Here is a 17,301-nt window from a genome sequence, read left to right on the forward strand (position 1 = left end):
AGTCATGTGACCAAACTTAGGGCACACAGCAACATGGCCACATTTACAGCTGTTTGCAGCATCGTGTGGTTACGTGACCATGTTTTATGCCAGCCTTGCCCCCCCCAAAAAAAAAACACTGGCACTTACTTCCAGTCTTTGGCAAAACTGCGCCCACAGCCAAAAACATTGGTTCAGTTAATGACCGCAGCAGTTGCTTAACAGCCATTGCAAAAAAGCCATAAAATTGGGTCAAACACAGGACAATCATCAGGACACACGGCCATAATGAGCACAGGGTCCGTTACAGTCATATGTCAAGGACTATCTGTAATGAGATCTAGGAAATAAAGAAAAAGGATTCAAATGCAAGGCAAAGCACATAAGATTTATGATAATGAAAAATTCTATGGAACGGAGAGAAAGAGGTATTTTGTAGAAAGCATTTGCTGTATCAAGAAAAAAAATCCCCAAGGTGCATTTTTAAAAATACTAATAAATGCATAATAGCGGTGCTCAGTAATGTGTGTATTTACATATTAATGAGATGTTAATCAGAATTATGTTTCAATAGCTTTTCTGGTTATATGAAACCAATAATTTGATTCGCTTTCACTTTGCCAAAACATCCTTCCCTTTTTTTTTCTTAAGCAATACCACTGCTTTATTTTCATTTCAGGCTACTTTGGCCCATCTGTTATAACAGATGATTAAGTTCTGCCCAAGAACACAAGATGGTTGTATTTTAGTGGCAGCTTGTGTTGTTTTGGATAGATTTCCCAGTATACCCAGAGGTACTTACCTGTCTAGTTTAATTATAAGACCCATAATTTTGAGAGTTTCCAGGCTGCTAGAAATATAAGAAATCTGCAGAAAGATGTTGTGAATTTGGTTTTCCTTTAATAAATATTCGATTAAAATTCTGTGTTGCACTGGTCGCAGGGGAGAGGTGCATGCAGGGCATATTAAAGGCAAGGAGCCCAAAACACAAACATGAAGAGATTTTTCATATTTTTTTTTAAAAAAAGAATTTTAATGCAAACCTGTTTCTTGTAAGGGCTGGCTTGCACATTTACAATGTTTGGAGTTTATTTTCAAGCCCAATCTCACTTCGTTCTCTTATTGTTTACTCCATTCACCTTTGTTAGGAATATGACTATTACCTAACTTGTTGGGTTGGCAATATATAAACCATCAATGTATGTTTGCATTATATTGTATTGTATTGTATAGCTTTAAGACTGCTGTATTGCATCATACTGTGTACTGATTGGTTAGCTCTATTGCCAATGTCCTTAAGAGGGAGCTAGAAACATGGCTTGTTCTCTTTGTTGTTCTTGCTCTCTGAAATCTCTATCTGACTTACTGTCTGCAACTCTAGAAGAACTGTTTACTGTGTATGGTTAATACGACTGGTATGAAGACTTTGTTTATTGGACTGTGTAATCTATAACACGACTCAGTGTTTCTGTGTGGTGACTGTGCTTATTTATAACTACTCTCAACCGCTTTCATGTGCACATCCTTGCTACTCAAGGGTTATTCCTTAACAACCTTGCTGCAATGTTAATAAAATGTAATAGGATTGAAATGACTGTACTGTATAGTTGACCCACCAGTGGTCATAACGTTTCATCCATACTGATCCAGGTTAATACATGAATGCTCTATAGAATAATTTATATCCTGCATGTTGCTGTTTTACTTCCATGTCCTACTATCATAACACGAAGTCTTAGATTCCTGGAATGTTGTAATGATGTGTGGAAAATACCTTTGGAGACAGGAGGAAGAGACGCAGACTAGTCAATGATCAGACAAGCAACAGCTGAATCCAAAAAAGGAATGTGGAGTTGTACTTTCAGACTTGCAAGATTCTGTTAATGTAACCTTATAATAAATAAAGATAGAGCAAGTACTTCTAAGTCTGCTTTTTGTATAGACTACCATGCAAGGCTAACAGATACTGACCTTTATCATCTTATACTTCAACCCAATTTATCCAGATTTCATCCATTCCCTACGTATATTTCCAATCCACCAATGCATCAGCCAAGTATTCAAAATTGTATTTATTTATGAAATTTATTTGTTGCCCATTTCGTACCCAATGACACTGGCTGGCTTACAACAAAAGCATTAAAGCATTAAAAAACATTAAAATACCAGAAGATAAAATTATTAACAAATAAAAGCATTAACAGCAGATGGGAAAGAAGGAAGCTGGGCATATTGGGGAAGAAGGGGGATTAAATTTTAATTAGTCAACCACCTCCAGTATGAAGTTCCTCCATTGGGTCTCCAAGACCTGACAGATTCAGGTCTTAAGGCTCTTATGTGGGAGGCAATCTCACCCCAGGAGGTAAGATGTTCCAGAGGGCAGGGGCCACAGCAGAGAAGGCTTTTCTCCTGGATCTGCCAGATGAAATTCTTGGCTGACAGGATCCAGTGCAGATGGGCCAGTCCCATCAGGGTGGGATGGTTCTTCAAGTAACCTAGACCAAGGGTGAAATGCTACCAGTTCAGACTGGTTTGGGGGAACCGGTAGCAGAGATTGGGACTAGTTCACTGAACTGGTAGCAACCGCTGGCTGGCCATACCCCGGAACCGGTCCGCAGCCTGCAGTCCTGCCATGCATCCCTGCCTTCTACATGATCTTCCCGGCATTCCCCTGGCCAGCTTGTGAAGGCAGGCAAGCAAAAGGCCACATGGAAGGCAGGCAAGCATGGCAGGGCTGCGGGGAAGGGAGCTAGCAGCCTACTCCCTTCCTCTCAGCCCTGCCATGCTTGCCAGCCTTCCACACTGCCTTCCCAGCGGTCCCTCATGTCCGCTTGCCTTCCGAGATCAGTGTCCAGCTAGCCCTAACCCCCACGCCCTTGGGGAGATGCAGTGGCTGCTACCTTTGCCCAAAACACCTCTCGCATCTTTTGGAAGCGATTGGGGGAAGCGGGAGGGGGGAGAGCACCCAGCAAAGGCCAGGAAAAAACAGGCTGAACCATGAGGAACCCACCACTGGTATTGGGGCTGAGAGGGCCGCTTGCTTTCTGCCTTCTCCCACCACTGCTGCTGGAGCTGAGACTGCTGCTCTGCTGGGGTGTGCATGGGCAGCCCCAGGAGGGTGGGCAGATGTAAGACCAATGCTGGTGGTGGGGAAGTGAGACCCGCTGCACTCAGCTGAAGAGCCATCTCGGCGGAACATGGCAAAGGTTGCTCGCCTTTTGGGCCTGGCACACTCAGCTTCCGCGGGGCATTTGGGCAACTGTTGCCCGCTTACCTTCCCCTCCGCCTCAGGTCCTGCTGCCTGCATCCAGCCCATGACAGGGGATGCGCTGCTTCCAGGCCGGGCCACCCGCCCTCCCGGAGCAGCTGCTGCTCAGACCAGGTGTGTGTGAGAGAGAGAGAGAGAAGAAAAAAAGAGGAAGAAAGAAAGAGAGGAAGGGAAAGAGAGAGAGAGAGAGAAGAAAGAAAGAAAGAAAGAAAGAAAGAAAGAAAGAAAGAAAGAAAGAAAGAAAGAAAGAAAGAAAGAAAGAAAGAAAGAAAGACGTGAGTGATGGCATGTTGGCCATGCCCACCTGGTCACATGACCACCAAGCCACACCCACTAAGCCACACCCACAGAACCGGTGGTGAAAATTTTTAGATTTCACCACTGACCTGGACCCATGCCATATGGGGCTTAAAGGTGATGACCAACACCTTCATTTTCCCTCGGAAGCAAACTAGCAACCAGTGCAGCTCACAAAGCAGTTGTGTAACACAATCCACTCTAGGGGCCCTAAGAACTGCCCACGCCACAGCACTCTGCACCAGCTGTAGCTTCCAAATGCTCTTCAAGGGTAGCCCCATGTAGAGCACATTGCAATAGTCCAACTGTGAGATGACTAGGGCTTTGAGTGAACAAGCACATAAATATCAAATATAGCTCTGCACGTGTATGAAATGTATTCATAGTACAGAGAATCCTAGGGCCATCAGTTCCAATTACTACTTGATGCAGGAATCCAAAATAGCCTGCAAGAGAGCACACATTACCTTTCTGGGTACTTAGTTCCATCATCAAATTGCTCTTGTAGAATTTTTTTCCCTAATATTCAGGTTGATATCTGGCTTCCTATAAAGTCAGTCTATTATTTTATGTTATGACAGCTTTTTAAATATTTAAAGAATTTTATCATATTACTCCTCAATCTTCTCCTCTAAACCTAAACAATTTGAGTACCTCAAATCTCTAGTTTCTAGTCTCCTGATCATCTTGTTACCTGTACTTTCTCCTATACTTGAGTTTGAGCCCTTCTTAAAATATAATGTCCAGAATTATACTCAGTAAAGAAATTTAACTCATACAGAAAAAAATTAAATTTTTTTCTATGTTCCGTCAGACACTTCAAATATATATCTATAGAACACCTTTGTTCTGCACTTATCAGTTTTTGAAAATGAGTTTTCTATATTACAGGATTATCATGCATACAACAAATGCCTTCATTTTAAAAATACATTTTTGTTGATCATTCCTTAAGTTATTTCTTTTTATGTTTGTGACATTACAACATTTTCACACAAATTATATGATTTTCATATTTCAGGCATCATGATGCAACTGACAAAAATTTCATAATTGCATATAATTTGCCCAATGACATACATACATTTATTTATTTATTTATTTATTTATTTATTTATTTATTTATTTATTTATTTATTGGTTCAATTTATATGTCGCCCTTCTCCGGAGACTCAGGGCGGCTTACAATGCGTTAAGCAATAGTCTTCATAATTTTGTATATACCTGCTTACTAGGGCTTTTGCCCCCCCCCAAGCAGTGTTCTTTTTTTATACAAAGTCAGCTTATTGCCCCCACAATCATGATCATCATTTCAACATCAGTGTAGTTGTTGTAACTACCTATAATGTCACACCTTGTTCTCCTGGAATTTCAACCTAGCCTAGTCAGCTAGACTTTGAATTAAGTAGACTCAAGTGTGTTAATTGTAAGAATGAGTGGAAGATCAGAGAGTAAACAATAGAAGTTGTAAATTTGCATTTGTTTCTACAGGTCTGAGTCTTTGGATAAAAGAAACAAATAACACCGGAGGTGTCATAAAGACTCTTTTTACAAATCCTTAGCATGACCCTGAATGTTACTAATGTACAAAGTGTCTCACTTTCCCATTGCAGTAATGAAAGAAAACACCACTTGGTACCACTGAATTACCTGCAAAGTATGTAAACCCAGCTGACGTAAGCTGTTTTTTTCTTTTCTCTAAAAGGAACGGAGAGCACTCTGGGCATTTTCACACAAAAAACTACGTTAGTTTGAAAGCAGTTGCTGACCTTTGATATCTCCCAACATTGGTTGTGTTGGAATTGGAAAGCTGGGCTGATTTATTTCTTAGTAGCTGCAGCTCATGTCAAGCAACAACCAAATCTATTTTTGTTGTTGTTTGAGATGCTCTGTGGACCTTCTTCAGAATGCCGTAAAGTATATGGGGAGCGAAAACACTGGCAGTGGTTGGAAGTTCTTGCTGACTTTGGGGGAAACAACAGACTTTTCAACATGTCCAATTTCCAGAAAAACAAAATGCGGTCATTTTCTAATTCTAGCTCATGGATGCCCAACCTTTTGGCTTACTTGAGCTACATTGAATGAAAAGGAACGGTCTTGGGCCACATAATATAGTAAACTATATTATAAAACATATTATGGTTTTATGATATAAAATCACATAATCATTTTAAAAGTTTACAATCTTACAGGGTTTCATTACAAGCTGTCCAGGGCTGTATGCATCCCATACTCCGTGGCAGGGATGGGTTCTACTTACCTTTACTACCGGTTCGCAACGGGAGCACGCGTGCACGCCAGTGGTGAAATGTAAAATTTGTTACTACCGGTTCTGTAGGCGTGGCTTGGTGGTGGGGGGGGTAATATGACTGAGTGGGCGTGGCCAACTTTTTTTTTTTTTTTTACTTTTAAAACCATTTTTTCTACAACCTCTTCGGCTGAAGAGGTTGTAAAAAAATGCTTTTAAAGCCTCTGACGATCCCAGCTAACTTGCCTGATTGGCAGAGGCTTTTTCTTTTTAAAGCCTCTGACAATCCCAGCTGACTTGCCTGATCGGCAGAGGCTTTTTTTCCATTTAAAACATTTTTTTATAACCACTTTGGCTTTTAAAAGCCTCTGATGATCCCAGCTGAGCCCCGCGATCATCAGAGGGTTTTTTTTTTTTTACTTTTAAAAGCATTTTTTCGGCCAAAGAGGTTGTAGAAAAAATGCTTTTGAAAGTTAAAAAAAAAAACCTCTGACGATTGCACGGCTCAGCTGGGCAATGTGGGGGGCAGGGATTTTTGCTCTGGTTCTCCAAACCACCTGCCTCCATCGCTACCGGATCGAGTGATCCAGTCTGAACTGGGAGCATTTCACCCCTGGTGCACGTTTCTGCACATGCGCAGATCATACCTTATGACGTCTAGGTATGTGGGCAGAGCCTCCCACCACTTTTACTACTGGTTCGCAAGAACCGGACAGAACCGGGAGCAACCCACCACTGGTCCATGAGTAGGACCCCTCTCGATTAGATGGTTTCAAGAATAGAATTCAATGATAATTTAAACAAAAGAAAAACTCATAAAAAAACCAAACCCCAAACTCTAATATTTACCAACCTTTTTAATATGGGGAGAGACAGGAACCCACATCATTAATTGTTACTAGGGGTTGCAAACTAAAAGAGAAGTAAGTTTTTCTTCTACATTTGCATAAATATTTAGCTTGGCTGCTTTATAGGAATGAAGATACAGCACCAACCATTTTAGGATTGAAAAACTGTTATGAATATTGCAGCAATAAGACAGAATACATAGTTTTAAAATTAAAGAAATTGCCTTTAATTCCAAGACCCAACAATTAAAATTTAACATCATTAGATTAAATTTCTATCTATTATTAAGACAAATGAAATAATACCATTAACTGTATCTCTTCTATCTTTTACAAGCAATTAGTAAAATGGGCACGTTGCAGATGTGTTCACAGAATTCTAATTATTACTCAGGGCTAGTTGTAGCAGTTTTTTCATATATTTATATGTCTTATACACAAATGTCATCTAGCTTTAAATGAATAATGAACTCAATCACGGGCTGCCTGGAAAATGGTTATTCAGAGCATTTTCCTTAGTATGGATGCAAAACATTCAACAAAGCATGCTTCCCATCTTATTTCATCAAAGCCCCCGTCCTACACAACTGATGCACCTGGTTGTTTGATTTGATTGGCTTGAAACCAAGCCTTAGAGATTTTCTTTCTGAATTAAGTTGTTTTGCCCAAAAGAAGTAACAGAATATGGTTTGCATCAATGGTGGGATTTAGTCAGTTCTCTCCGGATAGCACAAACCGGTAGCGGTGACGGCGGGAGGCTCTGCCCACCTGTCCGGACGTAATGCGTGACTACTGCGCATGCACAGAAGGCCATGTGCATGCACAGAGTTGGTGCATGCAAGCAAAGCATGCGCACACGCTCACATTTGCGAACCGGTAGGGAAGGTAAGTGAATCCCACCTCTGGTTTGCATGGAAATAAAACATAGAAAACCAAGGAAACTATATGGAGGTATCTACTATATGAGAAGATTACCAGGCATTAGGGAAGAAATGTCTTCCATGAATGGTTCTGGAAATGATGACACAGCTGCAAGAAAGCCTGGTCATCAATGGTATTGAAAAAGGGCACATATAATCAGAAGCACAAACCAAAGAAAATATGAAATAGTCAAAATGAAAATCAAGGGTTGGGCATTGGATATTTATGGAATAAGAAAACTTAGGTAGATTGGAATTTAACTACTTTAAATCAGATGTTACCTGAAATGCAATTTAAGGAATGAATATATATATGAACAAAGGATGACCATACGCAAGAGTAGATATTTCAAAAAAGAACATAGCTAAATATGTGCTTCATTACAGCCTGATAAATGCCAAGTGTGTGTACTTTCTACAAACACATTGCAAGAATTCTATAAGAAACTGCACAACATATTAGATGCAACATCAAGAAAGGACACAGTATTATAGATGATTAAAATTCAGAAACTGGAAACATTAAAGAGTCTGAGTCACATTAAGATTTAAACTGAAAAAATACAATGATGCAAGAGATAATTAACAGTTTTATGAAGAGAATTCTTTATTGCCAACACCTGTTTCAAGCAACATAAATGCAAATTCTGTATCTGGACATCACTGGATGGACAATGTTGGAATAAACTGGAATATATAACAGGAAACAGAGGAGGGAATCGTCCAATCTAATCAGCCAGGACATTTACAAGTGCAGTTGTTAATATGATTAGCAATTGTCAAAGACCCAAATCAGAAAATTCAAGAAAATAGGTGTGCACACTATATATGACTTATGAAATATAGAATATAAAATAAGCATCCAAACAGACTTAGTTTATAAAGGAAAATCTAAGTTGCTCTGGAAAGAAAAAAAAAAATCTCATCATGAAAAGCGAATTGGGAAAAATATTTTCAGGATTTTAAGGAAAAAATATCCAAGTAACCTGCAGAACAATTCTTCATTAGAATTTGGGCAAAAGGGAATATGAAAACTCTTGGGCAAATATAAGAACATCTATTGAGTTGTAAAGATAAGTAAGCACAAGGGAAGATAATATATCAATCAATGTTACAAACAACAGAAACCAGAAAAAGAACATGAGACATGTTTTTAAGAAGATTAGAGAAATCAGAGGAAAAATGTATAATTTTTTTTTATAAAAATTTATAAACTTTATTAAAATGTATATAAAACACACATAAGAAAAACAAAAAAAACATATAAATACATTATACAATGAACAATTTATAAGTAAATCAATCATTTGGAGCATTTGTTTCATATTGGTCTTTCAAGTAATACGGTTATACTTATTCCCCTAAATCTTAACTTACTAATTTCATTTTACCATTTCTCCCTCCCCTCTCTTCTTTTCTCTAAGACTTCTACTTTAGCAATCTATATATCATACATTTAAATTGTATCTTTACTTTTAGAGTTTCTCTCTAAGTTTATCTGCCCGTAGAAAATTATTTGTATGCACAATTGTATTTCTATTCTATCTTACTTCTAGTTGGGATTCTTCAGTAGTAACATTATGCCATTGATACCATTTATTCCAAACTTTATAAAATTCTGTCTCTTCCTTTTCCTTTAACTCTTTTGTTAACCTATCCATTTCAGCACACTGTGTAATTTTATCTATTATTTCTTCTTCCGTTGGGATTTTTTCCAGTTTCCAATTTTTAGCATATATTATCCTCGCTGCCGTTAGAATATGTATTAACAGGTATTTTATTTCTTTAGGAAATAAAGGATATGGTTTCGTGAAGATTCCTAACAGGAATCGGGTCTCTTGTCTATCTGTAATTTGGTAATTTGATCTAGCCATTTCTTGATGTTGGACCAAAATTTCTTCGCCGCCGGGCATGTCCACCATAGATGGTAAAAGGTGCCTTGTGGGTTTTTACATTTCCAGCACACTGAGGTATTTTTCAGATTAATTTTGGCCAATCTTGTAGGTGACATATGCCACCTATTGAACATTTTTAGCTGGTTCTCCTTGTATGCCACCGCCAATGTTGTTTTTGTGTTCAGTTGCCAGAGTTCTTCCCATTTCTCCAATTCTATTGAATATTTAAAGTTTTGCATCCATTTAATCATCGTGTTTTTGACTATTTCCTCCTCCATCTTATATCGCAGTAAGAATTTGTAGATTTTACTGATTAGTTTCTCTTTGGAGTCTAATATAATTTTATCTAGTTCCTGCTTCTCTTTACGTATTTCATACATTTTTATATATTCCTTATGTTTTGATTGAATCTGTGAGAAAGTCCACCAATCGATTTCTCTATTCAAATCTGTTTCCAATTGTTGTTTGGTTTTCAATTTTCCTTGTTGATCAATTAAATCTTTATATCTAATTATATTTTTGGGTTCTGTAAGGTTAGGGTGTTTTAACGCTTCTGAGGGTGAAAGCCAAATTGGGATTTTTGTATACTGTTATTTTTTAGTTTTTAGCCAAATTAGTAATAAAGCATTCCTAATTGTGTGTCTTTTAAAATAAGTATGTGATTTATACCTTTCGTCCCATAAAAAAGAGTGCCAGCCCATTTGTAGATCATGACCTTCAATGGATAATATTCTGCTATTATTCAATTCCATCCAGTCTTTGACCCATACAAGTCCCGCCGCTTGGTGATAAAGTTCCCAATCTGGGAGTGCTGTTCCTCCTCTATCTATTGAGTCCTGGAGTAGTTTTAATTTTATTTGTGGTCGTTTCCCCTGCCATATAAATTTAGAAATCATCTTATTTAGACTTTCAAAAAAAAAATTCTCTAATTTTATTGGAGCAACTTGGAACAGGTACAACAATTTTGGTAAGGTATTCATTTTAATGGTGGAGATTCTTCCCATAAATGAAATATGTAGGTTTTTCCAATTGTCCAAGTCTTTTTTTATCTGTATTATTAATTTATCATAGTTATGTTCTCTTATGGAGGAGGTTCTTGGTGACTGCCAGATCCCTAAATACTTTATTTTATTTGTTGCTTGGATTTGTATGCTATTCTCCAATTCTGTCTCTTGTACTTTCGTCAAGTTTTTAACTAATAATTTTGATTTATTTCTATTTATCTTTAGTCCAGCCACCTCTCCATAGTCTTCTATTTTCTTAAGCAATTTAGGTACTACTTCTAACGGTTCTTCTGCTATGAGTACAAGATCATCGGCAAAAGCCTGAGTCTTGTATTCTTCATGCCTTACTTTTAACCCTTTGATTTCTTGGTCTTCCCTAATTTTTTTTAGCAAGTTTTCCAGAGATAGAATATACAATAGCGGGGAAAGTGGGCAGCCTTGTCTGACCCCTTTTATTATATCAAATTGATTCATAATATCGTCATTTAGAATTACCTTTGCTGACTGTTTTGTATAAATTTCTCCTATAATATTTTCCAAATTTGATCCAAATTGCATACTTTTTAGTTGCTCTTTTAGGAATTCCCAATTTAAATTATCGAATGCTTTTTGGGCATCAAGGAAAACCAGCGCAGCTTGCCTATCTGAATGGGCTTTGTAGTATTCAAGTGCATTTGTTATCACCCTCATATTATTTTTAATTTGGCGGCCCGCAGGAATCCATTTTGGCACGGATGGATATAGTTGTTCAGTACTTTTTTTAGTCTTTCCGCTATAATTATGGCAAAAACTTTGTAATCTATGTTTACTAAAGATATCGGTCTGGAGTTTTGAATTAATTGGAGATCACCCCGCTCACGATGTCGTCACTGCCGGAAGTCCTCGGAAAAATGTATAATTAAGATAGAAATACTCAAAGAGTTTTCACAGAAGAGGTCTGAGAGTACACAGAAACCTTTTACAAAATGACAGATACATTTGTGGAATAAAATATATTCCTGAATCAACTCCAGTCAAACATTTAGAATAAAAAACAATATACCTGCCATCACACAGGAAAGCAGTTAAAATACAAATTGAAGACTTCAAACAGGAAAAAAAGGCAGTTAAAGTACTAACAGCTGTATGTCAACAAATATGAAAGAGGTTTATGGCCTCTAATACAAAAGATTATACAAAATACCTATACAAAAGAAGGCAAATGCAAGAGAAAGTGTAAATTACCAAACCATTACATTAATTGTTCATCCAAGCAAATTTTGAATTGTGAGAAATTACTTATGAGAATGTCTGATTTTAGTGGTGTCTCCTGGTCATCCAGCAGGAGAGGCATGTTCCAGTTCCTATTCACAAGACAGTGTCATCCAACAAGAACCAGCAGGAGAGCCCTTTCTGCCCTGGGAGAATATTATCAGAATACCATTTGGAATATCATCCCCCTTAAAATCAGACTTATCCTGATCAGAATAACAGAATTGGAAGGGACCTTGTAGGTCATATACTCCAATCCCCCCACCCAAGCAAGAGACCCTACACCATTTCTGACAGATGGCAATCCAGTCTCTTCTTGAAAGCTTCCAGTGATGAAGCTCCCACAACTTCTGAAGGCAAGCTGTTCCATTGGTTGATTGTTCTCACTGTCAGAAAATTTATCTTTATTTCTAGGTTGAATCTCTCCTTGATCAGTTTCCATCCATTATTCCTTGTCTGGCCTTCAGGTGCTTTGGAAAATAGATCGACCCGCTCCTCTCTGTGACAGTCCCTCAAATATTGGAACACTGCTATAATGTCTCCCCAGATCACTCTCTTCACTAGACTAGCCATGCCCAGTTCTTGTAACTATTCTTCATATGCCTTAGCCTCCAATTCCCTAATCATCTTTGTTGCTCTTCTCTACACTCTTTCTAGAATCTCAACATCTTTTTTATAGTGTGGTGACCAAAATTGGATGCAGTATTCTAGGTGTGATCTTACTAAGGCTTTATAGAGTGGTATTAGTACCTCACGTGATATTGATTGAATCTCTATGTTAATGCAATTTAGGATTGCATTGGCTTTTTTGGTTGCCGCTTCACACTGTTGGCTCATATTTAATTAGTTATCCACTAAGACTCCAAGATCCCTCTCACAGTTGTTGCTATTAAGCCTGGTTTCTCCCAATCTATATAATCCTGCTGGCCTTTTGCAAGGCATTAAAATTTTGACTTTCCCATCAAGCCTGAGTCCCAGATAATGTGGCTGAGTTCATTGTCTGATTGTATTGATTGTACAGTGTTTGGTTATTCTCAACTATTTTATGCCCTCTTGTGTCATTTTTTAAATCATTGCTTGGGTTTTACTTTGTTCCTCTTTTGTTTTAATTGTTAGCTGCCTACAGTCATGTATATAAAATGGGTGGCCATTTATATTTTCTAAATGAATGAATAATATTTTACAGACTATAGCTATTTATGAAGAGCAAAGTTTCAGCTAGCAGATTTCAGAAAAGCCAAACTTACAGGAGATCAGACAGTTAAAACAAGATGGATAATGAAGAAAGCAAGAGAATACAGGGAGGATTTCTATCTTTGCTTCATTGACTGTAGCAAGGCCTTTCAACATGTGACTATGCCTGCCAAATGGAATACATTAAAACTAAAGGATGTGCCAGAACTTCTGAAGTTTTCTCTGAAAAATGTTTACAAGAGCTAAATTTCACATTTCGCCGTGCTCTCAAAACTTTTCTATTTCAGCAAGCTGGCCTGGCCTAACTCCCATCTTTTAAATTTTTTAAATTTTTTAATTTGTGATTTTATAAATTGGGTGTTTTAATCTGTGTTTCGGCCGAAATATTTAATAATTTTAAGGGATTTTTTAATATTTGTATTATCTGTATTTTATCTTGGCTGTTCACCGCCCTGAGTCCTTCGGGAGTAGGGCGGTATAGAAATTTGATTAATAAATAAATAATAAATAAATAATAAATTTGCAAAAATGGATTCAGAATAAGGAAGAGAATAAACTCAGCTTTGTAAATCACCTAAACCAACCCTCTGCTCAGCATAGAAAGTCAACAAACATTGTCCTACATGAAAAACTTTAGCAAGGAGGAATCCACTACTAGTCTAGGCAATATGTTCAGTCCTTGACAGCTCCTTTGCAAAATAAACATGCCCAGTTCTTTTAAACATTGTTCATACGGTTTGATCTCTAAACCCCTTAACATTCTAGCAACTCTCCTCTGAATCTAATTTAGCTTTCCCATGTCCATAAAAAAGAAGAAATTATAAACCTTAAAAAAAATTATGTGCATGGGATATGAAAAAAGACAAGGAAATACAGCTAAATCTCATTTACATTAACACAATGTTTCTCAACTTTGGTAATATGAAGATGTGTGGACTTCAACTTGCAGAGTTCCAGAAACTACTTTGTGCAAGCCATGATATTGTTACCAACACTACCCATGGCCGGTTGAGAAACACTGCATAACATCATTGTCTACAAATCACCATTCCACTTATTTTCAAGATCCACTCCTTATACCATCAAATAATGGTCTAGCTCTCCCATGCAGAACTTCTCATTTCCCACATAATCTTCACTGATTATCACAATTACAGTTTTTGAATTATTCCTTTTCCATGTGTAAATGAATTGACATACTTAAATATACCTTTTTCTAAGCAGCTATTCATGAAAATCATAATTCTGATGTATTCTTAAATCTCCAAATAGCCCAATCACTTTTGTATTCTCTCATTTTGTTCCCACTCATTCATATCACCTATTTTTGTTCCACTCATTCAAATCACATTATTTGTCCATAATTCATCCTTATTTCTTTCCTTATCGCTAGAAACTGGACTGCATATATCATCAACCTATGAATCCTATTTTCATATTCAATATCAATTCATATCTTCTGACATATATTTGGTCATCTTTATCTTAATTAAATCTACACATTAACTTTCCAATATATATTCATCAATTATGCCACAACATCAGACAACTTTCATTCAGTTCTATTATAGGCTTCCCCTTTCTCTTAGTTTCTCTTAGTTAATAATGTTCGTTTGTTTGTTTCATGAATTTGTTAATCCATGCTCTTTACCATGTACTTCTCTTATATTCAAGTTGTCATCATCCATAAGCCATGGTTGTCCCCAGATAGACTTAGATATCGATTCTCTTTCATACATGGTTTTGCTGAATCAAGGCTTTTACATAATACATTCTGATAAGAGAAATGTGGACTTGGTTACCAACTTCAATCTTACTGTGGCCATATGCAGCATTCCCTACTAATGTTAAGGACAATATTGACCAGTTTAAGTAAATTTTGGGCCATGTGTCGCAAAGCAGAACCTAGTTTTACAATCAAAGTCCAGTTTTAACTGAAGTATGGTCATCTATGCAAGTTAGGAACCTAATCTAAAGATTACCTTGCAAACCAAGATTTCTCTTCAGTTGCTTAATGCAAGAATTAAATCTTCCATACATACAAGACTCCTAATGTTTCAAGATTAATAGAACGTTTGTTAAATCCTGGATTGCTAGGTGTTGGCCAGCAAAATCCAGAGTACTTCCCTTTCTAGTTTCCTAGGTTGGCAGGATATCAGACCTTTAGAAAGGCTAAGATCTTCTCAGCTGCATAGACTAGAGGTTGTCAGGTGATTCAGCCTGACTGATAACAACATATCATAAGAATATTTTACTGGGGAACCTTTGAGAGAAAGGGTCTTTCAGTGGGGTCTTAAATTATCTTCTCCCTTGGTTTGTAATGGTAGGTCTCCCCAATCCCACATCTATTTCCATGACAACAAACATCAGAATTACAAAAATGATTTTCCCAGTGATAACATATCTGGGTGACCAAATAGCCGAAGATGCACAGGTTACCTGTTGCACAATTAGAAAGGAGACAAATTGGAGAGAGAAAGGAGATACACTGATAATTTGTTTGATATATATAAAAAAAATTATAGTGAAAAATATGGAATTGCTTTTTCCAGCATCAGACTGTTGTTTTTTTCAGTTGCAGGAATGTGCTAGAATTTTCAGTTTGTAAGCGATTACGGCAGGGGTGAAATCTAAAATTTGTTACTACCAGTTCTGTGGGTGTGGCTTGGTGGGGGAGTAATGTGGGCGTGGCCTTTTTTTTTTTTTTTTTACTTTTAAAACCATTTTTTCTACAACCTCTTCGGCTAAGAGGTTGTAAAAAAAATGCTTTCAAAAGGCTCTGATGATCCAAGCTGAGTTTCCTGATCGGCAGAGGCTTTTTTTAAAAGCCTCTGCCGATCAGGGACCTCAGCTTGGATCGTCAGAGCATTTAAAAGAAAAAAACCCTTTTTTTCTTTTAAATGCTCTGATGATCCAAGCTGAGTTCCCTGAAAGCCTCTGCCGATCAGGAAACTCAGCTTGGATCATCAGAGCATTTAAAAGAAAAAAACCCGTTTTTTCTTTTAAATGCCTTTGACGAGCCGCACGATCATCAGAGCCTTTTTTTTTTTAACTTTTAAAAGCATTTTTTCGGCCGAAGTTGTAGAAAAAATGCTTTTAAAAGTAAAAAAAAAAAAAGCCTCTGATGATTGTGCGGCTCAGCTGGGCAATGGGGGGGGGCAGGGATTTTTGCTACGGGTTCTCCGAACCACTCGCCTCCATCACTACCGGATCGGGCAATCCAGTCCAAACCGGGAGCATTTCACCCCTGGATTACGGTCTTGTCAATTTCAGGCAACAGCAGAACCAGTCAGAAGTACTAATCAAAGTCATAGACTGGAGCTTCTTAACTTGTGGTTAACACTCACTGTACTAGTAAAGCCCTGTGCCATGGAGAGAACTGTTCAGAAAGAGATGCCATGAAGATTACACAAAAATGTGAACAATACAGTATTTGATTTTAAGGCTATGCCTGTCAGATGGTGGACATGAGGACAAAAAAGTTGCCAGGGGTAACCCTAGTCAAACCAAGCCATTAAGAAAGAGCAAAAGGAACAAGAGATAGAGAATAAGAATAAAGAATAGATGGAGGACTAGAAAAGATGCTTACACTAGAGGCCGAGAGATGTAGAAGACAACAGATGAGATCAAAAAAATTATTGAAATGCCCATGAAAGAATTGTTAAGCACAGGTAGTCCTCGATTTACAACCACAAATGAGTCCAAAATTTCTGTTGCTAAGTGAGATAATTGTTAAATGGTTTTTGCCCCATTTTACAACCTTTCTTGCCACAGTTGTTAAGTGAATCACCGTAGTTATGAAGTTAGTAAGTTAGTAACACCACTAGAAAGTGAATCTGATTTCCCCATTGACTTTGCTTGTCAGAATGTTCCAAAAGGTGACCACATGATCCCAGGACTCTGCAACCGTCAGAAATATGAGTCGGTTGCCAAACATCTGAATTTTGACCACATGACCATGGGGATGCTGCAATGATTATGTCATTTTTTTCAGGGCTGCTGTAACTTTGAGCTGTCACTAAATGCACTGTTATAAATCGAGGATTACCTGTAATTTCCAAAAACAGATCAAGACAGCAATTCACCACATTATAGTTAACCAAGAACTAAACCTCATATGGAAGACCCTAAATCCTAAGGGCATTTGGGCAGTTTGGCTGGCTAGGAAGTGTGTCTTTCTATCTCGGCATCTACTTCTGTCCTACTATCGCAGCACCATTGAGCATCCTGACATACGGCATTCTTGCATGGTATGTAGCGGACAAAAAAAGCTCTGTAGAGAATCATTAAAACTGCCCAGAATATTATCGGACTCCAACTACCAGTCCTGGACGACATCTTCGAATCTCGCTGTTTGAGAAAGTTGCATAACATTCTCAGAGACTCTTCCCATCCTG

Source organism: Pituophis catenifer, unplaced genomic scaffold, assembly GCF_029215685.1.
Source record: "Pituophis catenifer annectens isolate HBS135680 unplaced genomic scaffold, rPitCat1.0.hap2 SCAF_1, whole genome shotgun sequence".
Lineage (NCBI taxonomy): Eukaryota > Metazoa > Chordata > Lepidosauria > Squamata > Colubridae > Pituophis > Pituophis catenifer.